Source organism: Balaenoptera physalus, assembly GCF_965194825.1.
Source record: "Balaenoptera physalus genome assembly, chromosome: 12".
Taxonomy (NCBI): Eukaryota; Metazoa; Chordata; class Mammalia; order Artiodactyla; family Balaenopteridae; genus Balaenoptera; species Balaenoptera physalus.
This window is the reverse complement of record NC_138897.1, coordinates 58,604,410-58,628,221: the sequence shown is the minus strand read 5'-3', so window position 1 is coordinate 58,628,221 and position 23,812 is coordinate 58,604,410. Positions and strand designations below refer to the sequence as shown.

The window sequence follows — 23,812 nt, the reverse complement described above, 5'->3', positions numbered from 1 at the left end:
TAATAAGAGGCAGAGGAGGAGAGCAAGTCTACAGACACAAACTCTTCTCTCTTTTACCCCAGTGATATAGGATAGCTGTACCAGTGATGATCCAAGACAACAGAGCATTCAAGACATTGGCTTTTATTTGGCCACGCCGCACGGCTTGTAGGATCTTAGTTCCCCGAACAGGGATCAAACCCGTGCCCCCTGCAGTGGAAGCGCAGAATCCTAACCACTGGACCGCCAGGGAAGTCCCTCAAGACATTTGCTTTTGGTTTGTAGTTTTCTAATATAATTTTATGACAAATTAATTGTGCCAACAAAAAGTGAGAAAGTATCTGGGTTGTAAATAATTTCTCCCTTTTATTTTTTCATTAAAACTCAAAAAATACTTCCCTCAAACTTGGATCCAAACCACATTTCTTAGAATCTTCTGAAATACTTGGCTCAGGTTTTTGTCTTTCCCCAAAGCCAAATTACTCTGTTATTGCCCCCATCTTTATGGAGAGTAAAACAATAGTGCTGGCTTCTTTTATTTGTCTCTTTCCTCACTACACATGTATGGGCTCTTTCTTATAAATAGGAATTTTAATTTTTTAAGTAAAACAGGATAACAGTTTATCAATCTCTTGCTCATCCTGATGTCAAAAAGTGGGCAATTCTTTTCTCTGACTGGCTAAGGCAGAAACATCAAAGGAATTTATGCAGGAGGAATTACTTGGTACACAGGAGTTGTTTGTTTTGCCTGTTTGCCTGCTCTTCCTGTGTCTGCTATCAGTGATTTTTCACCAAGGTGGCTTAATTATTGCAGTTCAGACTCCAAGTTGCTACAGTAAAGATGCTTCTGCTCTCTGCCACAGTTTCTTTATAACACTTGCTCTTTACACAACTCATTCTTAGAACCTCCAAGGTGATAGGAGATGGTCTAGGAAGATTGGAATGATCCCATTGGCTTTATGAAAGCTTGGACACATGCCCTTGGAAAACCAGTCATCTCCTTGCAGCCCCAAAATGGTGAATTATTCTTCCATGAGCCCTCAGCCCCTGGTACAAAGTCTGATTGACACATAGTAGGTACTTGATAAATGTTTGTGAAGCAGAGGAAATAGCAGCAGCTTGATCAAGATGTCAGCAGGAACACCAAAACAAAAATGCCATGCCTGCTCAGGCCAGAGCACCTGATTTGTGAAACGGGGAAGAAACTCTTGCAGATTTACTACTACTCAGTATTCTCTAACTCCCTGTTTCATGGTTTGTATTCTGAGATCAGGGGTCGGCAAACTTTTTCTCTAAAGACTCAGATAGAAATATTATAGGCGTTGTAAGCCAGCCATATATGGTCTCTGTTGCAGTGACTCAACTCTGCCATTGTAGTGTGAAAGCAGATGTACACAATATGGAAATGAATGCACAGGGCTGTGCTCTAGTGATACTTTATTTACAAAAATGGGTGCAGTCTGGATTTGGCCCAAGGGCCGTGGTTTGCCCGTTCCTGATTTAAAGGATTGAAATTTAATGGACTTCGAAAGAATATCAAAAGATATTTTGTGGATGTTAACTAGACTTATTGTGGTGATCATTCCACAATATGTACAAATATTAAATCATTCTGTTGTACATCTGAAAGTAATATATTATTTGCCAATTATTCTTCAATTAAAAAAAAGATACTTTGCGAGTCAGCATCCTATCTTGAAACAAAATGACCATGTATAAAAGTCTTTAAAAATAGGCATAGTCTCTGTAACCATTAATGGAAGTCAACGGAATTGGTATGTAGGTAGAGGGTAGAGAGAGAGGTAGGGTTTGCATTCAGTGAGGTCTCCCATTAATCTAACCATTACTTTAAGATATTGGATAGTAAGAGTTTATACCCTTTGACCCAGTAATTTTTCTTCTCAGAGTGTATCATAAGAAGCAATCAGTAATGAAGGCAAATATATATATATAGACAGATGTTTAATATATGTCATTTAAAATAAAAATTTAGGAACTACTTAAATGTTCAACATTAGGAGAAGGATTAAGTGTATCATGATATACGCCCATGAAAAAATATATTTGCCACAACATGTTTGGAGCCTAGGGCAGGAGGAAAAATGGAGGCTCACATAACACGTCTAAATATTTAGAAGCTATAAATCAAGGTACCAGACTATGTTTCACCCTCCTACTTTGACTATCTCATGTAATTTATTGAATACTGTACTGAAAGTGAAAAACGGAATGGTTGTCTGGGTGCAGAATCGTTGTAAGCACATCAGGGTTTACCCTCGTGATCACGTGGCAGACGGGAGCTACACTCACTGCCGCTGCCCAGCATCGTAAGAGAGCATCCTGGGGTTACCGCTGGCCTGGGAAAAGATCAAAATTCAAAGTATGGTTTCTACCACATGAGTATCCCTTTTTCACCACTGTAAAGTCACAAAATCATAAGTGGAACCATCGTAAGTCAGGGATCATCTGTTATTTCCTACAGTGAGCATGCTGTTGTGTTGATAATCAGGAGAAAAATAACATAAAACACTCTGAAATTTTGACAAGAGTGTTAATAAGTACAGCATAGTTGTACAATAACTGGTTTTCTTTATCATAGTTCTCAGGAGGCTGGAAAAAGTTATTTTTCTTCTCCTTTTTATCTTTAAAATGGCATTCATTGCCTTTCTATGATGAAAGTCTTACCATGAAGGACCTCTTAAAAATGTGTAGAGGAAGGCAGTGTGGGACAGTGGGAAGAGAGGGCGGAGATCTTGGCTTGGATCTTATCCTGACTGTTTACTACCTCTGTAACACTGGAGAAATCTTTCAACTCCTCTGAACCTCGAGTTCCCTTTTTGTAAAATGGGGATAATAATAGCTGAATCATAAGATGTTTGTGGGGAGTCAAAGTAATAGCATATGAAGAGGACTTGATGTGCAGTGGGCCATCAGTATTACTTTGCTATCTGTACCAGCCTCTCCCCGTTTCTATGACTTGTGAGCTAGGAGCAGAACAAAGATAGAAGTTCTCTTGGGATGTTTGCAAATTAATGGGAAAGAGAACACATAAAGCATAGAATGATCAGCTAGAGAACAGTATCCCAGCAAAATCTAAGTACAAAGAGTGAAACTAAGATGAACATGTTTGGAGGTGGTGGGAGCTGTTGGCAATTCATTTTTTCTGGGTCTGGTGAGAGTTTCATAATTTATTTTGATGTTTATGCATAGATGTTAAGATAACTTAAACCAAAAAATTTAAACCCAGAACTCCCCAGAGACTATGACTGGAGTTTCCATCATCTTGGGTATCTTTGTTAACTGGATAGAAAGGCACATCCTTTTCTATCCAGACCCATCTCTTAAAAATTCACTGAGAGGCTGGGTGGAGAATGTAGCTATTAATTTTACTGCAGAGTAAGTTCCTAGCTACAGCCTGCTTATTGCAGTAAACCAGGGAAGCATGTATTTGTGACAAGCAAGAAGCAAATCCGCCACCTTTAGCATTTGTGTTATTGAAGACTTCAGCAGAACTGGGACATGAGCAATTTCCTTTTGTTCCAGTCATTGTCTAAGAGAGAGGTCTGACTCAAATTACAGAAAATCAGAAAAGGTGCAATATTATGTTTAGAATACTCTTAAGATTACAGCTGAAATTTGTCTCCCAGATCTTTTTGTCTCTGCCAAATGGTAGTGACTCATTTTGATGGTGGCTGAAGAGATGTAGCCAGTATTAATGGACAGAACACCAGGCACAGAGATGATTATTCCTGCCTTAGCCACATACTTTTATGTTCTTGGGACTTTCTGAGCTTGCTTTCTCCCATGTTAACTGGCAGTAACAACCACCTCTTGCTATTGGGGTCTTGTGAAAGATAGTAGGCAATGTCTCCAGAAGTTGTTTTAAGTTGCTGAAAAGAGAGAATGGAAATACAGAGTTATACTTACATCACTTATTACTATGACTTTTAAAAATTTATCTGGTTATTACCATTTCTTGGCAACTAGACAGTTTATTGAGATAGGACCCTTTTCCTAATACATTTTTAAAATCCCCCTATCCCACGTTATATAATGTTTAAAAAATAATAATTGCAAACTCGTTACACAATAATTTTGTATTTGTGAGACAAATCTAAGTTTAGCAATTGTATTTCATGGGGCTAAGAAGTACGATCTCCTACTCATATTCTTTCCAGCTCTGAAGTGAAAAGCCATTGAGCTGACCTGGAGTCAGTTTCAGCTTGACTGCTTATATCGGAGTAACCTTGGTTAAGTCCCCAACCCTGCTGATCTGTTTCCTCATATAGAAAAGCGGAATAAATCATGTCCTCCAGGATTGATGTGAGCGTTAAATAAGATGGTACCTGTGAAAATAGCCATTTCAGAACTTGCTATGTAGTAAGTATTCAACAATGTTTAGAGAATCTTTAGATTTATCGTTTGATCAGGCCGCAGCAAAAGAAGGAAGGTTAAGACTAAAAATAAGTAATAGTGGACTAGTTCTTAAATTCAGATGAAGACTCCACAATCCTTAGGGTGTCTTGGATGTTTTTTTGCTTTTTTTCTCCCCAAATATAGACAGCAAAATGACCTTAAAAGTTCTATCTTATCCTTTCTACATTCTTTTAATTACACACCTCTTATAAGAATCTGATCAAGATTCTTCCAAAGAACTAGTGTGACCTTAACAAGGCCACATCTATGGGTCAAAACGCAGTCATAATCGGTCTCTACCTTCCAGTACCTAAAATTTAGAAAACTCAAAATAATGTAAGTCTAATGATTATGAAACTCAGGTACTTTTTTGTGCATATTCTATTTTCTGTTTTCATAGAGAGGACGTAAATGATAAGTAAACATGACAGATTTATTCCAAAAATGATTTGTGGGATGTGACAGATTCAGATTATAGTGATAACTCTTTTAACTGCATAGGAGTAACCAGGGTTCTCCATCACACATGTAAAACTGCTTACCAGATACCCATGGGTAGCACACCAATAGCTGAATAATCATGACTGTTATCCGGTAGCCCATGCATTTCTCCTTCCAGGAGTTATTTGTTTGTTCCCAAACGTGTACTTGCCAGTTGTTACTATAAATGCACATTTTAATTAGACATTAAAGAACCAATGAAATATAGATTAAAAAAAACAAAGACAGTTATTGTTTCTGTGAAAACTATGTTAAGCAATTTGGGCAGACTTCGCAAAGGTGAGTTGCCAAAAACAATTACTGTTGAAATAGATGTGGTGAAAGTTCTGTAAAAGATATTGATGGGGGAACCCTAAAAATCTAGAAGTATTCTGGACTCTGGTAATGGCTGTTTCCTCACTTCCACCTCCCAAATCTCACACCAACGTCCTCCACATCTGGCAACTCTAATACGGAACTGTATAACTATGGTCCCTAAAGAAGATTTTTTTTAAAGGGTGAAAAATAATATTTAAAGATATAACTTAAGAAACCTTATCAGAATCTAAAGAAATCTTTGATCAACAGATTGAAAATGTTATTTCCCAGCTTTTAAAAAATTAAAGCACAATAATCAGCATAAAGACATATCCTAATGAACTGAATGAATTTCAAAGATAAAGGCAAAAGGATCAACTCATCTGGAAAGGGGAAAATTAGGCCAGCCTGAGACTTCTGCACAGCAGTATTCAATTCTAAAAGATAGGTGACATATTATAGATCAGCCAGGAAATTTGTGTCTTCCTACCCCCAAATTTCATACTCAGGCAAACTATCATTTAACCTTTAAAGGTAATAGATGAACGTTTTTAAACATGTACGAACTCAGGAATATAGCTCCCATGAGTCTTTTGTGACTATTGAATAAACTGTCACAGGATCAACTGAAGGAGTATATTGAACCCATTTAACTCTGGAAATAAGACTTTAAAATATCTGGAAAGAGAAATAAAATTTTAAAACCTAACCGATATAAAAAAAAAAAAATTCAGGGGAAACGGGGAAGGAATGTTGCAGACAATTGAAGAACGCTGATTTCCTTATCTTTTATAGCCAATGGTCAAAAGATATGATTTAAATCAAAAATAGAGGTATAAGTGTAATTTAAACTATGAGGGTAAAAACTCAGAAAAAAATATTATAATAAAACCAGATGAAAGAGTAAAGAGTGGAAGAAAAGAGTAGAAATATACTAAACTTGTCATTACAGTATGGAGTCAGTAGATAATGTATAAGGAAATAGAAGATTAAATGTAATCTATAAAGTTATAAATAACCAAACACAAAAATACTTCAAAATTACCAGAAAAAAACATACATACATACAGAAAGCAAATACAGCTCACATTGTAAAAGATGATTTTTAAAAGAAACAATAAAAATAGAAAGCATAATATAAAAGATGACTTAAAGTTGAGATTAAACCTATCCATCATGTAATTAATTCATTCAAGAACTATTTTTAACACCCCTACTATGTGTCAGGCATTGCTCTATGTATTAACCCATTTAATCCTCATAATAACTATTCAGTAAAGAAACTATTATTATCCACATTTTATAGATGAGAAAATAGAGCCACAGCAAGGAATAGTGACTTGCTTCCTAATTTTACCACTGGTAAATGAAGTAGATAGGATTTGCATCCACGTAGTCTAGCTCCAGTGCTTGGATTCTTAACTGCTATGCAGGACAGCCCTAGATGCAGTTAAAGCAGCTTTCACAGAAACATTTATTATCTAGAATGCATAAATTAGTTAACAAAATAGAATGAAAATAAGTGAATTGAGCAAACAACTAAAGTTAGAACAACAACAAACACAAGGAAAGCATATCAAAGCATAATAAAGGTAGAAGCAGAAATAAATAAATTAGAAAACAACAAAAGGCAGCAATGACAAAGTAATGCAAGAACTTGAACTTTGGCAGGGGTAGGGGGAGTAAGATTTGTGATAAAAAATTTAATACAAAAAGAGGAAGAAAATATAAATCACAAAGTAAATGCTAATAAGGAAACAATCACACACAAAAAAGAGTGGTTAAAATAATCCTAAAAGATAATGTTGATCAACTATACAAATAAATTTTAGAATATGAATGGAAGAGACAACTTTATAGACAAATATAATTATCAAAACTGATCTCAGAAGACAGAGAGTTTGTAAACTTACCAGTCACAAAAAATAAAATAGAAAAAATTGTTGAAGAGCTCTTCAAAAGAGCACAAATCCCAGATGTTTTCATGGGACAGTTCTATTAAATTTCTAAGAAATAAAAATTTCAGGGACTTCCCTGGTGGCATAGTGGTTAAGAATCCGCCTGCCAACACAGGGGACATGAGTTCAAGCCCTGGTCCAGGAAGATCCCACATGCTGCGGAGCAACTAAGCCCATGCACCACAACTACTGAGCCTGCGCTCTAGAGTTCACGAGCCACAACAACTGAGCCCACGAGCCACAACTGCTGAAGCCTGCACGCCTAGAGCCCGTGCTCCGCAACAAGAGAAGCCAACGCAATGTGAAGCCTGCGTGCTACAATGAAGAGTAGCCCCCCACTTGCCCCAACTAGAGAAAGCCCATGCGCAGCTACGAAGACCCAACGTGGCCAAAAATAAATAAATTAATTAATTAAAAAAATTTTCAGTTACATCTAAACTATTTGAAAAGCTTTAAAATTATTTTTTTATGATACTATCATGACAGTGGTATCAAAAACCAACAAAGATAGCACAAAATGGATTAACTACAGATAATTCAAAAGCATTCTAGAAGAATGCGATAATATTAACAAGTGGGGCTTATTCTAGGGATTCTAGAATTGTTCAAAAAATTTTCTAATAGACATTTCTCCAAAGAAGATATACAGATTGCCAACAAACACGTGAAAGGATGCTCAACATCACTAATCATTAGAGAAATACAAATCAAAACTGCAATTAGGTATCACCTCACACCAGTCAGAATGGCCATCATCAAAAAATCTACAAACAATAAATGCTGGAGAGGGTGTGGAGAAAAGGGAACCCTCTTGCACTGTTGGTGGGAATGTAAATTGATACAACCACTACGGAGAACAGTATGGAGGTTCCTTAAAAAACTAAAAATAGAACTACCATATGACCCAGCAATCCCACTACTGGGCATATACCCTGAGAAAACCATAATTCAAAAAGAGTCATGTACCACAATGTTCATTGCAGCTTTACTTACAATAGCCAGAACATGGAAGCCACCTAAGTGTCCATCGACAGATGAATGGATAAAGAAGATGTGGCACATATATACAATGGAATATTACTCAGCCGTAAAAAGAAACGAAATGGAGTTATTTGTGGTGAGGTGGATGGACCTAGAATCTGTCATACAGAGTGAAGTAAGTCAGAAAGAGAAAAACAAATACTGTAGGCTAACGCATATATATGGAATCTAAAAAAAAAAGAAAAAAAGGGAAAAAAAAAGGTTCTGAAGAACCTAGGGGCAGGACAGGAATAAAGACGCAGATGTAGAGAATGGACTTGAGGACATGGGGAAGGGGAAGGGTAAGCTGGGACGATGTGAGAGAGTGGCATGGACATATATACACTACCAAATGTAAAATAGATAGCTAGTGGGAAGCAGCTGCATAACACAGGGAGATCAGCTCAGTGCTTTGTGACCACCTAGAGGGGTGGGATAGGGAGGGTGGGAGGGAGACACAAGAGGGAGGGGATATGGGGATATATGTATACGTATAGCTGATTTACTTTGTTATACAGCAGAAACTAACACAACATTGTAAAGCAATTATACTCCAATAAAGATGTTAGATAAATAAATAAAATAAAAATTTAAAAAATTTTCTACATCAAAGAAATAGCATATAATTTTCTCCACAGATGTTGAAAAGGCAATTTGTAAATTTGACAGAGGCCCTTGAATACTCCTAAAAAAATAATAGGAGATGGATACTTCAATTGCATGATACACTATTCCTTTGCATGATATATAATACCATGTGTCTGACCCCAAACCAACACCATGCTTAATGGGGAAATATTAGAAGCATTCAGAATAAAGATGTTCACTATTATCAACTTGATTTATCATCATTGTGGACCTCTAGATAATGCAGCTGGAAAAGAAAAAGGGAAAAATATTTTTAAAATAGAAAAAGAGGAGGTGAAACTATCATTTTTCAGATGATGTGATTACCTCATAAGCTTATGAGAATCAACTGAAAAGCTATAAGATACAACGAGAATTCAGAAAGTGGCTGGATATATAATCTAAAAGTGGAAATAAGTAGTGTTTATATGTATATGCAAGCAACTAACTAGATGACATACTAGAAGAAAAGATATCATTCAGATTAGCGAGAAAATGAAAAAGCAAAAATACTTGGTATTAAACTTAAAGAGAAGTATGCTTGATCTAGATCAGTAGTTCTCAAACTAGCCAATTTTGCCCTCCCCCCACCCCCTCCAGCCCACGGGACATCTGGCAATATCTAGAGACATTTTTGAATGTCCAGCATCAATAGCGCTGAGGTTGAGAAACCCTGATCTAGCTGAAGAAAACTTTGAAATGCTACTTAGGACCACAAAGGAAGGCTAATCATGTTCTTGGATAAGAAGTTCCAAAATGGTAAAATATAAAATTTCCCTAAATTAATATATAAATTTATGAAATCTCAATAAAAATTACAAAGTGATTTTTTTGAACCAGAAAGCTGATCCTAAAGTTCACATGTAAAATGAAGCAAGAAATTCAAAAAACATTTTGAGTAAGAACAGTAGTGGTGGGCTTCCCAGGTGGCGCAGTGGTTGAGAATCTGCCTGCCAATGCAGGGGACACGGGTTCAATCCCTGGTCCGGGAAGATCCCACATGCCGCGGAGCAACTAAGCCCGTGTGCGGCAGCTATTGAGCCTGTGCTCTAGAGCCCATGAGCCACAGCTACTGAGCCTGCAGGCCGCAACTACTGAAGCCCGCGCGCCTAGAGCCCGTGCTCCACAAAGAGAGAAACCAATGCAATGAGAAGCCCACGCACCACAATGAAGAGTAGCCCCCGCTCGCCACAACTAGAGAAAGCCCACGCACAGCAACGAAGACCCAACGCAACCGAAAATAAATAAATAAAATAAATAAATTTATAAAAACAAAACAAAACAAAACAGTAGTGGTGTAGAGGACAATCTCAGATATTAAAACTTATGTATGAAGCTATGACAAATATAACATTGAAGTCATTATAAGAGACCCAAATACACACTGGAACTTAGGATATAATAAAGAAGACCTTTCAAATCAGAGTGAGAAAGTTGCACTATTCCGTAGATGGGCTTAAGTTAATTGGATGCAATTGGAAAAGAAAATTATCCATGTTCTATATCTTATACTGAAATAAATTACAAATGAACTAAATATATAAGTATAAAAATTATAGGAGTAAACATGGAAAATTTTCCATTAACCTAAATTAGGAAGGGCTTTTCAAGTTTGAAAATAAAAGACTGATAAACTCAACTGTATAGAAATAAAAATTGTGTAACACTATTGCTAAAAGTCAGAAGACAAATGATAAACTGGAAAAGTATTTGTAACTCATGTGACAGACAAAATAGCTAGTTCCCTTAATTTGTGAAGAGTGTTTCTACATCAGCCAACAAAAAGTGGAAAAATGGGTAAAGAATATGAACACACATTTCATAGAAAGGAGCCTAAGTTGTTCTTAAACTTGAGAGAATGCTTAACCTCACTCATAATAAGAGGAATACAAATTAAAACTGCAGTGAGCTATTGTTTTTCCAGTTTGTTTTTTCATTTCAATTTCCAATGAAATAACACTATTTTCTTCAGTTCAATTTCCAATTGAATAATCAGTTCTAAAAGTTATGATTCTGTGGGTAAAGGTATGGTGACCATAACAGGCTCTCTCATACATTGTTGATGGAAATCAATATAATTTCTGTGAAGAGCAATCTGGCAATATCAATCAAAATTTTAAGTGCATATACATGGAAATTCCACTTGTAGGAATTTATCCTACTTAGGTACATGTTTGAACTGGTTGTGTATACAATTAATCATTGCAGCATTCTTGGTAATAGCCAAAGATTGGATACTCACTAGTGAACTGTTTAAATCAATCATGGAATACTATTCAACCAGAAAAAAGGATATGGAAGCGCTTTATATTCTGATATGTAAAGATGTCCAACAAGAGTGTTTGTAGTATGCTACCATGTGTGTCAACACATACATTATATATATATGATATACGTACATGTATGTATTTATATTACAGTTACATTCCATCTTGCCTCAGAAGAATAAATAAGAAACTGATAATAGTGGTTGTCCCTAGGGAGAGGTATTAAATGGAAGAAAAGTTACTTTTCATTCTCTATATATTACTGTGAGTGTACGTTGCCTACTAAAATCGTATTTTTTTTTTAATTTTAAGAGAAGTGTATAACCCACATCATTGGGAAATAAAGAGTTCCTGATTTTTCCAGAAAATCATGACTGTATAGAACTTTTTAGTTGTAAAGGACCTTTAGAATTTATTCAATGAGATGCTTAGATTTTTTAAAGTATCAATTTTTAAAATAAATTTATTTATTTTAGTTATTTATTTTGGGCTGCGTTGGGTCTTCTTTGCTGAGCACGGGCTTTCTCTAGTTGCGGTGAGTGGGGGCTACTCTTCATTGCAGTGCACAGGCTTCTCATTGCAGTGGCTTCTCTTGTTACGGAACACGGGCTCCTAGGCGCGCAGGCTCCAGTAGTTGTGGCTCGCGGGCTCTAGAGCACAGGCTCAGTAGTTGTGGAGCACGGGCTTAGTTGCTCTGCGGCATGAGGGATCTTTCCAGACCAAGGCTCGAACCGTGTCCCCTGCATTGGCAGGCGGATTCTTAACCACTGCGCCGCCAGGGAAGCCGCTAAAAGTAACAATTTTATACACCTCTTTCAAAAGGTTATTATAGATTATTAATTGCTTAATAAGTGTAACTTTATCAATTATTTTGGCTATTTTCAACATCTTAGTTTTGGGCCAATCTATAGAGTAGAACCATGTACTTCTAAGTGTCTCCAGATTGTTGTGTATTTTAAGTTCTCCTTGTCTCCTTTTGAAAATTATTCTTCTGTCTTCATTGTCAGTGTCAGATTTAAAGCTTCACTTTTTTTTTGTTTTGTTTTACTGTCATTGTCCTTGCCCCTGGCATCTCATTCCTATTAGTCTGCCAAAAGCTAGGAATCATATAATCAAAATTCCTCCAAATGTGTCTAAAATGAGAGGAAACGAATTTGGGTGAGTGCCTGAGTGGCTCCCCTTGAGTGAAGTGCAGATACTTTCAGAATGTGAACTTTGTGCTGTCTGTTGTGTCTGTTTGTATACTTGTTTGCTTACTTTTAGACACTGGACTGTGTTTCCAGTAGTTGATAATTCTGGGTCAGTGACCCCTAGAGAGAGAAGTTGTTACTGTATTTGAATTGTTGGAAAATTTGAATGTGTACATACTTAATGCTTCTTACAAATACTATTTAATGAAATGACTACACTCAGCACACAGATGTTCAGTTCATGTTTACTGAACCTAACTGAAGAAGCACTATATTATCCTATTATTCTGGACAAGAGTAAAAGCTGCATTAGAGAACTTGGTTTGTGAGAGGTTGAGTGCAGATGCATCCCTATTTCCACGGTGTACTAGGAGAAAGTTAAATTTTGATTAAATAGGAAAGGTATTATTCATATGCTAAAATAACAGGTAACTGGAAATTTTAAGTAACTGGCAATTTTTTTTTAACATCTTTATTGGAGTATAATTGCTTTACAATGTTGTGTTAGTTTCTGCTGTATAACAAAGTGAATCAGCTATACATATACATATATCCCCACATCCCCTCCCTCTTGCGTCTCCCTCCCACCCTCCCTATCCCACCCCTCTAGGTGGTCACAAAGCACTGAGCTGATCTTCCTGTGCTATGCAACTGCTTCCCACTAGCTATCTATTTTACATTTGGTAGTGTATATATGTCCATGCCACTCTCTCACTTTGTCCCAGCTTACCCTTCCCCCTCCCCGTGTCCATTCCTGTCCTGCTCCTAGGTTCTTCAGAACCTTTTCTTTTTCTTTTTCTTTTCAGATTCCATATATATGTGTTAGCATACGGTATTTGTTTTTCTCTTTCTGACTTACTTCACTCTGTATGACAGTCTCTAGGTCCATCCACCTCACTACAAATAACTCAGTTTCGTTTATTTTTATGGCTGAGTAATATTCTATTGTATATATGTGCCACATCTTCTTTATCCATTCATCTGTTGATGGACACGTAGGTTGCTTCCATGTCCTGGCTATTGTAAATAGAGCTGCAATGAACATTGTGGTACATGACTCTTTTTGAATTATGGTTTTCTCAGGGTATATGCCCAGTAGTGGGATTGCTGGGTCATATTGTGGTTCTATTTTTAGTTTTTTGAGGAACCTCCATACTGTTCTCCGTAGTGGTTGTATCAATTTACATTCCCACCAACAGTGCAAGAGGGTTCCCTTTTCTCCACACCCTCTCCAGCATTTATTGTTTGTAGATTTTTTGATGATGGCCATTCTGCCCGGTGTGAGGTGATACCTCATTGTAGTTTTGATTTGCATTTCTCTAATGATTAGTGATGTTGAGCATCCTTTCATGTGTTTGTTGGCAATCTGTATACCTTCTTTGGAGAAATGTCTGTTTAGGTCTTCTGCCCATTTTTGGATTGGGTTGTTTGTTTTTTTGATTTTGAGCTGCACGAGCTGCTTGTAAATTTTGGAGATTAATCCTTAGTGAGTTGCTTCGTTTGCAAATATTTTCTCCCACTCTAAGGGTTGTCTTTTCATCTTGTTTATGTTCTCCTTTGCTGTGCAAAAGCTTTTAAGTTTCATTAGGTGCCATTTGTTTATTTTTGTTTTTATTTCCATTTCTCTAGGAGGTGCGTCAAAAAGGATCTTGCTGTGATTTATATCATGGAGTGTTCTGCCTATGTTTTCTTCTAAGAGTTTTATAGTGTCTGGCCTTACATTTAGGTCTTTAATCCATTTTGAGTTTATTTTTGTGTATGGTGTTAGGGAGTGTTCTACTTTCTTTGTTTTACAGGTAGCTGTCCAGTTTTCCCAGCACCACTTATTGAAGAGGCTGTCTTTTCTCCATTGTATATTCTTGCCTCCTTTATCAAAAATAAGGTGACCATATGTGCGTGGGTTCATCTCTGGGCTTTCTATCCTGTTCCATTGATCTATATTTCTATTTTTGTGCCAGGTAACTGGCAATTTTTGTATAAAAATCAACCAGAAGAAAATTTTTGTTTTAACTCTTACTATTGAAAATGTGTCCAAGGGGAATTAGTCCACGTTCCTGCTCTAGAAGGAGACCATACCTGACATAAGCTAGTTGGTGCATATGAGGACTCCTCGGGGCCCCTAGGGTTACAGTTCTCAATGGCACTTGTCACTACATCGTGGTAGAGTTGTAGATTCTGATGACTTAATACACAAGACTAACTTTTCATCACTCTTAGGACGCTCACTGGGATTTGAGAATGATTTTGAATAAAAATATTGGTAAGAGTTTGTCTTATTGATCTTTATGTCGAGTTTAGACATAATTTTATAGTTTTTGAGCTTCCTAATGTCACCTAATTAGTAGACAAGTTCTGTCTAAGTTTTATCTATTTCTGCCCAGTTAGGCTAGGGAAGCTGTCATAAAGGAGCTTATAAAGAAAATGTTTTTGTGGAGGTGAACCTTCTAGTCTGAAACTTTTTGATAAAATATTATCATAAGTTTATATCGATTGGCAGCAGTATGTGCTGTTCTTCATCTTTGGTGGATAAATAACTAAATATCTGCCACATTTCTCTCTGTACCTCTCTTCTGTGCTTGAATCCAACTTAGACAGAAATTGAATTGAGTGAAATAATGGCCACACAGCTCAACACTATATGGCAGAGAATATTTACCGTGCTGGCTTATGGTGAAGATATAGCCATATAATTTTTGGTCCTCAATAAACTTAATAAATTGAGAGAGTCCACTGATAAGTAAAACTACTTACTAAATGTCCTCAAACAGAGAAATGGTTATATAAATGATGGTACGTTCATATGGTAGAATTCTATGATAATCTTCAAAGATTATCATAGATTATTTTTTAGTGTAACATCATAAATTGATTTTTAAAAGAGCGGTGTGTACAATATAATACCTACTTTTTTGTGAGAGAAATTATACACACATACACAAAAACTAAACCAAAAAAAAGCCCCTAAGATAATATAGGAAGAATGTTAAAAAGGAGTTCTTTCTGCTGGAACTAGGTTTGATAATGAGCAACAAAGATCTAAGAAATAGTGGCTTAAATAAAATAGAATTTATTTCTCTCTCACTTTTTAGGAACTCCCAGGGGAGATCATCTAGGCCTGAGATGGTCCCAGTCTCTTTCCATCTTTTGCTCTACTACTATGCCTTCCATTCCTAAAGACACCTCATGGTCCAAGGTATCTGAATGCTGGAGCTCCAAACATCTGGTCCACAATCCTTCCCCACTCTCAGTAGTAATTTTATATTCTTTTTATCAAAATGAATGTGCTGGGTAATCATGTAGTGTAGTGAATAAACCAAGGTGCTTTTCATTAAAATGTCATTCATTTTGTTTACATTTGTAACACCTTAGTTAATTGTTAATACAAATCATCTTTTAATCTGACATAGCTCATAAAACTATAATGTGACACTAAGCCTGCTGCTACCTTCTGAAAAGTACCCATGTTTGGCCTGGACCTCTTATGTCTGAAACTGATCATTAAGCAATGATCAGAGTTTAGAAACTTCCTTAGCAGTAAAATGAAGGTATCAAGTGGCCTGTTGTTCCTTCTTCCTCTTTCTCCAAACGTCCTCTCATTTCCCATTTGGCACATACAGCCTTTTGGCAGATGTCTGCTCTTCTTTTTTTCTTTTTTCGCCTAGTTGTCTCATCCTAACAGACTTGTCTAGCCACAAAACCCATTGAGCCATTCATTTTATAAAATAAACCATGAAACTTTGAATTTCTGGGGCAACCATTAAAATTAGAATTAATAGTGGGTGTCATAGGATTCCCTCGGAAAGGATGTAGAAGTAAAGGAATACCCTATTAATGACAAATTGAGAAATGTTATTTTCCTAAAGTTTTAATCTATTCTTAAATTCTCTCCTGGGGAGTCCAGGTGTTAGTGACATAGGGCAAACAAAAAGCCTTCAGGCAATCATATGACAGTCTATAAAGGTATCAAATTAACATATTGTACACCTTATATTTACACAATGTTATATTTCAAATATATACAATTTTAAAAATTAAAAAAAACTAAATTCACATTAAACCCATAAAAACACAAAAACAAAAACTAATCAATAAATTAATCTGCAGTGTGATGTTAAATAAGAAAAATAAAAGGCCTTCAGGCATGTTATTCTACAAATTCACACACACAGAAACAGGGCAACTCTTCCTTTACCACCCCTCCAAATTAATGGCATGATATTTACCCCAGTGCTCAAATTAGAAACTTCCCAGTTATCCAGGGCTTCTCCCCTCCTCACGTTCTGTGTCCAGTAAGGCACTGAACCCAATCAATTCAGCATCCTACTAAGTCTTGAATAAATGACATCTCATCTCCACTCTCCTTGTTAGCCCTTAACGGTCTCCTGCCAGACCATTCTAATCTTACCAAGCTCTCTACTTTTTGACTGTTCCTCTTCCTGTTCCCATTCCAATGTCTTCCATTTGGTTCCATGTATTATCTTTTTGAAAAACAAATTTGACTGTGTCACTCTTTTGCCTACAATCTTTAAGGACGCCCTGTATCTATTAAATGTTTTTTCTTTAAAGCCTAATTGCCTTTCTTGGCCTAGCTTCACTCTCTAGCCTAACTTGTTGGCATTTTGCCTTCATGCACTCTATGACTCGGACACACATACGATGTGACACCTACTTCTTTCACCCCACAGTTCCTTTATGTGAAACCCCCCCTTCTCTGTCATGCAAACTCCTTCTCATCTTTGAAGTCCTAACCACGTGCCGCCTCCACCCTCACTCCAGTCTTCTCGAAAACTATGCATGTTCTCTCTAATACTGTATGTAATTGTCACGTCAGTCACCCTGAGCTGTGAACTTCTGGATGGTACTGTTTTATTCCCGGATGTATCCTCGGCATCTGTCACGATGCTTGGCAACTACAGGAACAAAATAAGTATTCATTGAATTGAGTGGAAATAAAAACAAGTACAGAATGTGCTTTGTGTATCTCAGTAAGACCCCAATCTGAAAACAGTGCCAAGATAACCAGGAAACCAGGTGGTGAAGCTGAGCTGGATAAAGCAGAATGATGCTCACACAGGCCTGCAGTAGTTCAGAATCCTGAGAAATTGGGACTTCCCTGGTGACGCAGTGGTTAAAGAATCCTCCTGCCAATGCAGGGGACATGGGTTCGAGCCCTGGTCTGGGAAGATCCCACATGCCACAGAGCAACTAGGCCTGTGCGCCACAACTACTGAAGTCTGCGCACCTCAACTACTGAAGCCTGCGCACCTAGAGCCCGTGCTCTGCAACAAGAAAAGCCACCGCAATGAGAAGCCTGCGCACCGCAACAAAGAGTAACCCCCGCTGGACTCAACTAGAGAAAGCCTGTGTGCAGCAATGAAGACCCAACACAACCAAAAGTAAATAAGTAAATAAAATTGATTCTTTAAAAAAAAAAAAAGAATCCTGAGAAATTGTTGCTGGCCCCCGTGTCACCCTGGCCTGCTCTGTTCTTTGCTTGTTCTGCCTAATTTCCTCATTCCTTTCTCTCAACAGCTCCAAAGTGTCCATTTAGCTCAATCTATTGGGTCTGCTCCTTCCTTAGCACTAAAGGTTACTATATCGCACGCACGTGTGTGTGTGTGTGTATATGTGAAGATAAACTCCCAGAAATAGAGCTGGGTGTGCCCATCTAGAGAGTTGTGTGAATGAGGGGAGAAAAAGTGCAACAGAGAATGTCAAATAATCCATTGTTTTGTATTGAGTGTTTGCCAAGCATCAGGTTTTACATTTAATCCTCACAACAACACCCTGTAAGGTATAGACACCATTATTATTCCTACTTTACAGATGAGGTAACTGAGGCTAAGAGAGACTGAATCGTGTGCACCCTTGGAAGTGGGAGAGCTCGGATCCAGTCAATGCATGTCTTAATCTAAAGGCAGTTCTGTGAACATGATTAGTCTTAAATATTTGTAATGGACCACATTACAACTGATCCTCATCTTACAAAGATATCTCTGAAGGGCAAAAGAATGAAATGTTTGTTTTCCCTTTAGTTTTTGTGAACACTGGTGGGTTTTATTTTGTTTGGGGCTTTTTTTTTAAAGACTTTATTTTTTTAGAGCAGTTTTAGGTTCATGGGAAAATTAAGAGGAAGGCACAGAGATTTCCCATATACACTGGTAGGTTTTCTTATCAAGGATTTAACTCCAAGGTTCATTATAGGAAAGAGGATATTCCTATTGAACTTGGACTTTTTAAAATTGAAGTATAGTTGATTTATAATATTATATTAGTTTCAGGTGTACAACATAGTGATTCAGTATTTTTAGAGATTATACTCCATTAAAAGTTATTACAAGATAATGACTAAAATTCCCTGTGCTATACACTATATCCTTGTTTCTTATTTATTTTATGCATAGTAGTTTGTATCTCTTAATCCTCTACCCCTAATTTTCCCTGTGCCTTCCCTCGACACTTTGGTAACCACTAGTTTGTTTTCTCTGTCTTGAACTTGGACTTAAACTCAAGGACCTCATTGCTTTTTTACCCAGAGTGTATGGGAAGATTTGCCTGTCCCGGTCCTGCATCCTACACATCTGGCCTTGGGCAGCACTAATGGCCTATTACTCAAGTTCCATTCTAACCAGTTAGTGTTTATTGATCTTGACAAGATTCTGTACAATATATAATTGGCAAACAAAAGTGATGGGGATTGATTCTTGGCTACCCTCCCTGCCCCCCAACCTCCGCTCCAACACACACAATCTTGTTGCAAAGACAAGTTGTTCACCAAAGAACTACTGACCAACAAAGTGGAGCTAGCTGTTGGTGATGTGAGCCCTTGAGAGATTTGTGGGTCCTCGGCTGGTGAGGGAACGTTTCAGAGTCCCCTCTGGGCTGCTCGCCTGCCTTTCCGATCTGGCCCTCTCTCCTGGGTGACTTTTACTACCAGTCATTCTCTGTTGACTTCCAGCTTCTCTACATTCAGACTCTGGGCTATATTCTATATTCCAATTGTTTAGAGTCTTTATCCACAAGGATTTTCCTAGGTCTTTATCCTGGATAGAGCTCTTTTTTCCTAGATCTTCAAAAGGATAACCAGTCCTGAACATAACCCTATAATTTAAGAAAAACCGAAACTAAGCCACTCTTTGCAGAACACGTGGGTCCTGGCTTTGGGCCACCTGTCAGTTGCGGTCCTTCACTGGATGAGGCAGGTCAGCTGGAGAAGAAGCCTCATGGTGGGTCAGGCAGTGGCAGCCTGTCCTTCTAACCGTGCCCAGGGGAGCACCAATGAGCCAAGTCCCTGGCCTATGGGCTGGCCTCACTGTTTGGGGATTGGAAGGATAAACAAATATTTTCACAGGGTGCGTCCAGAGCTGAGTAGTCAAGGTCACTGTGGTGCAAACAGAACACATGGTGTCAGTGTGTCCCAGTGTCTGGGCTTAAGTGGCCTTTCTTGGCAGCATCTATAAAGAACACAGAGCATGCCGTAACCTCTGCTGTTGATATTGGGTGTCCTCTTACAGCTTAGTGAGATTTCTAGATCTGTTTCCATTTCACATAGGTCACTTTGTAAGTGCAGCCAGGCTTGCATTGTCCTTGGTAGGGCCTTTGCCCAGCATGCCTTGCTCCTCTACTTGGAACTGACCCATGGTACTTTGGTTCATTAGTTCTACCCAAGGGAGTAGCAGGTACTCACAAGGAGCCTCAAATGGCCTTTGGTTTTCTTTCACAGATGGGAGTAAGAACACATAGACATACCTACATCTCTCTTTGAAAAAACTTTACTGGGATGAGTCTGAAAAAAAAATTTAAGGACGTTTTTTGTAGTACTTTTTTCTTTGCCGCACTTGATTTCCTTGGATGGTGACACATGCAGTTCGGGGGGAGTTCTTTCCAGATAACCATGATGTAGGTAAGAAGTACTGAGTGACTGTTAGGATAAGAAGTATCAGAGTTTTCTTGTTTTTTAATGGGAATGTCCATCTACATACAGTATAGTATATAACGCTTTCTAATATACGTATGCTGTTGCATAACTTTGAGAGTTTTCTTTTTTGTAAGTAGACATCAGGCTAACTGCAAAGTTTTATCTGGCTTCAAAATCAGTGCCTTGTCATTAGTAAACTTCACTTACTAGTTTTAGTCAAGTCTAAGCTGCACAATGGTTGAATTGGTGACTATTATATTTGTTTAACTGCTGTAAAGTAAGTTTGCAACAATAGATGCTCACACTTAAATAGGCCTGTGGAGCATTGGGGCCCTATCAATCATGCAGAGATTTCCCTCCTGCTGTCCTTTCTGATGGACAATTCTGCTGATGTGGATATTCAAAAAGAAGGGATCAGGAAGAACAGATGATGGATAAAGACAATCTTCTGTCTTGAGAGGAAATCGGAGAAATCCTTTTAAGGAATTTCTTTGTCATGGTGTCAGAAGATTAATTATGCTCGTGTGAGAACAGCTTTCTCATTGGGTGAAAAGAGACATTATCCTTCTGACTTGTGACAGAAGATTTTCAAAGAAAGAGAGTTAAAGATTTCAGCTACTCTGAAATCTTCTTATTCTGTTGCCTTCTAAGCATCCTCCAGGACCGTTGGATTACATCCATGACATTGTGATACTCAACAAGTAATTAATGAATCAGGAATTTCTGCTTTAAGCAACTCCTCCTCCTGTTCCTCATGCAAATCTCTTCAGAGGCCTTAATACCAGAGTTTGTGTGTCAGATTTTAAAATAACGTATAATAATAGTACAAGTGATAACTTATTACAAGCTAGGAATGGCATCTTGTTATAGTAATGTAGAAGAAGAGACCCTGCAGTACAATGTAAAACTTGTATAACAGATTAATAAACACAGTTTTTAACTGGGCAAATAATTCTATAATCTGAAAAGGTATCCTTAAAAAAATCAGCTCCTTATTGTATAATTTAACCTGCTTGTAAATAGTGATACTCTTTAAGATATTTACCTTCCTTGAAACCTCTCTGAGCCTGACAAATCGGTATTCAGAAAAACCTTTGAAAGTTAGAGACAAAATACATTGCATAAAATATTACAATAGTAAAATTGTTTCAGATAACTTTATTTTCCGGATAACTTTAAACTTAAAGCCTTTAAACTTAAAAAAAAATTGTTTCAGTGAAAGATCTTCCTTAAAATACATTACTTAATACTCCGTCTTTTAAATAATGCACATTAACTTACTCAGGGTCCTGATTATAAAGACCTACAGTTGTGCTGCACTGAAATACAATGATGTCCTCAGTGACTGTTGAAGTATTTAGTGTAGGCTTGTTTGCCTCTACGCTAAATGGCCTGAGCAGCCATATTTTTATTTTTACTGTCTACTTTTAATAGATATGGAGTCTCTTCCCTTCAGATAAATTATTACTTCTCCTTGGAATCTGTGCATCATGTGGCTGGTAAACTGCTATTTGACTTTATACCTGAGGGTCGCCTGTACCTACAATACAAACCAGTTACATTCCTTTCATTACATTGCTGTAAATTTTTATTTTTCTCTTATTTCTGGTTACGTGACTGGTTCTAGGCTAAGTGGTTGAGGATTCCCAGAAGTCTGATGTCTGGAAGGAGGCATTACTGTGTACACACACATGCACGTACCCACATGTATACACATGCACATATGCATGTGTTTACTTACTAATTGTATCAAATATTGATACGGTGTATAATGTATTGTTTTAGAGGCTCTGTGAATGTGTATCACCAGTGGCAGGCTTTTATATCCCAGCCTTAAGAATAGATCTGCAGTGACCATCTCACTGTAGACACTTCTTCCCTACCTTTCCTGGGACCCCAACACTAATGCTGTAAAATGGTAGCTACACCATGGTTTTAAATAAAAATCAACTACTAGATTGCATGGCAAAAAAAATCTTTAAACTGAGCATTAAATATTAGCTGATGTTAGTAATTGTAAGTTTTGTAGTAACTGTAGTAATTGTAGGACCAGATTCAGATCTTTGTGAGAGTTCATAGCCAAGACTAAGTGAGTTTTATTTTAATTCACACTTGATAGTCATACTTAGATGAATAGATTTAAGTTCAAACTTTGGGATTCTTGACTTTCAGGCAGGATCTAAAATTTGAGGTATTACCAGTCTATTTTCAGTTTGAATTTTTGAAGCTGATAAACCAAAGTGATGATTTTCTTGAATACATATGTTTAAGAAACAGTTCTAAGAAATAGAAATCTGGGGAGTAGATGGAATACCTTTTCTCCTTCCTTTATAAAGAGAATATTTTGTGTTTTGTCTTTCTGAAAGAAAAATCATTCTGTTATGCCACTCTTGCCCTCTCTTTTAGCAGGATGAGTTAACCTTTGAGAGGGCTTTAATTAAAACTGGAGATAATTCATCTCAATGACATAGAACATTTGAAGAAAAAAAAAACCAGTTTACTAATTAATAAAATATAGCCAGTTATGTTTCTCTCTGTCTTTCTGACCCTGCCATTAAAGGAGAACAATCAATTCAGCACCACCAGCTGCATAAATTCAATGGAAAAGAACTTCAGGTTTTCTCCTTCCTAAACCCTTGCTGAGTTGTTCTGGCAGTACATAAAAGTGGGTCATTTGTACCTAAAATACTTTACTGATGCTCCATTAATCTTAGTGATGTTGTTCTTTTTTTTCCTGCCAGAAGTGGGATGAGGGGATACTATGGGGGAAGGAGAGGAGGTCAGCTTTTTAAAAAATGGATATGTAAACAGAGAATAAGGGAAGGTCACTTAATATTTTGTAGCCTGGCCTTTTTGATAATGAATACATGATTGAAATACTAATGATTGTTTTGTGGCATATTTTATATTATTTATTAGTAGCATATCATACTTCAGCATTAAGAGGAATGTTTCAACAATTTGTGAAAAAGATAGCGTGTGTCTTTGCATATATACCAAGAAGATCTTCAGTTTAGAAACAAATGATGTGCCAGACCAAATTACTGTGAAAAGATAGATGAATCAAGGACAAAAGATGTTTTTCTCTGGATATTTTGTTTTCAATGTGAAAGCTTTATCACTCTGCTTCTTGTACACAATGATTAAAAGGGATAATAGACTAAGACTTGAGAGTTTCTCAACTGTTAGATGTTCAAATGAATCTTGTGAGACCTTGAATAAAGTCTCTATAATGTGCTTTGCATTTCCTAAAATAATTTCGTTAATAAATCGTTTTCCATCTAAACAGAGAATGCTAGATGAGCAAGGCTGCCTTGACCTCCCCTCTTGATCTTCTCTGTAGATTGGCAGGTTTCAAAGGTTAAACTAGCTATAGATGAAGTGTAATCATTAGTGACTTGGCTTCTTTCCAGATCCCTCTGGAAACTGCAATAGCCAACTTTGTTCATTTATTAAGAAAAAAAAAGAGAAGTCATTCCATGAGCAGTTTGGAATGGGAAGCAGGCACTGTCTCCTTCCTTCTTACCTAAATAAACAAGCTAAATGGAAAAATAAACTTAACTTCTTCACATCTGGTACAAAGCTTCCTCTTTTGTTGAAAGTTCACATGCTCCCTTTGCCATGCCTGGTTGTGTGAAT

General features: G+C 37.2%; 1 protein-coding gene and 1 long non-coding RNA gene across 20 annotated transcripts in view; one reads left to right on the top strand and one right to left on the bottom strand.

The window, feature by feature from the left end:
* GREB1L (GREB1 like retinoic acid receptor coactivator) overlaps window positions 1-23,812 on the top strand; it is a 263,389-nt gene that overhangs the window by 83,035 nt on the left and 156,542 nt on the right. For 3 of the 18 annotated variants that reach the window (XM_082418580.1, XM_082418578.1, XM_082418579.1), the window contains one exon: window positions 15,345-17,651. The exons of 13 other annotated variants lie outside the window; for them this stretch is intronic. The gene's annotated coding sequence lies outside the window, so the exon portion shown is untranslated. 2 more of the 18 variants (XM_082418582.1, XM_082418581.1) reach the window with 2 other exon arrangements.
* The window catches only part of LOC309640259, a 44,538-nt gene that overhangs the window by 9,000 nt on the left and 11,726 nt on the right, over window positions 1-23,812 (bottom strand). For both annotated transcript variants that reach the window (XR_014252135.1, XR_014252136.1), the window contains one exon: window positions 3,746-3,869. This is a non-coding gene — a long non-coding RNA (uncharacterized lncRNA). The remainder of the gene's footprint in view (window positions 1-3,745; window positions 3,870-23,812) is intronic.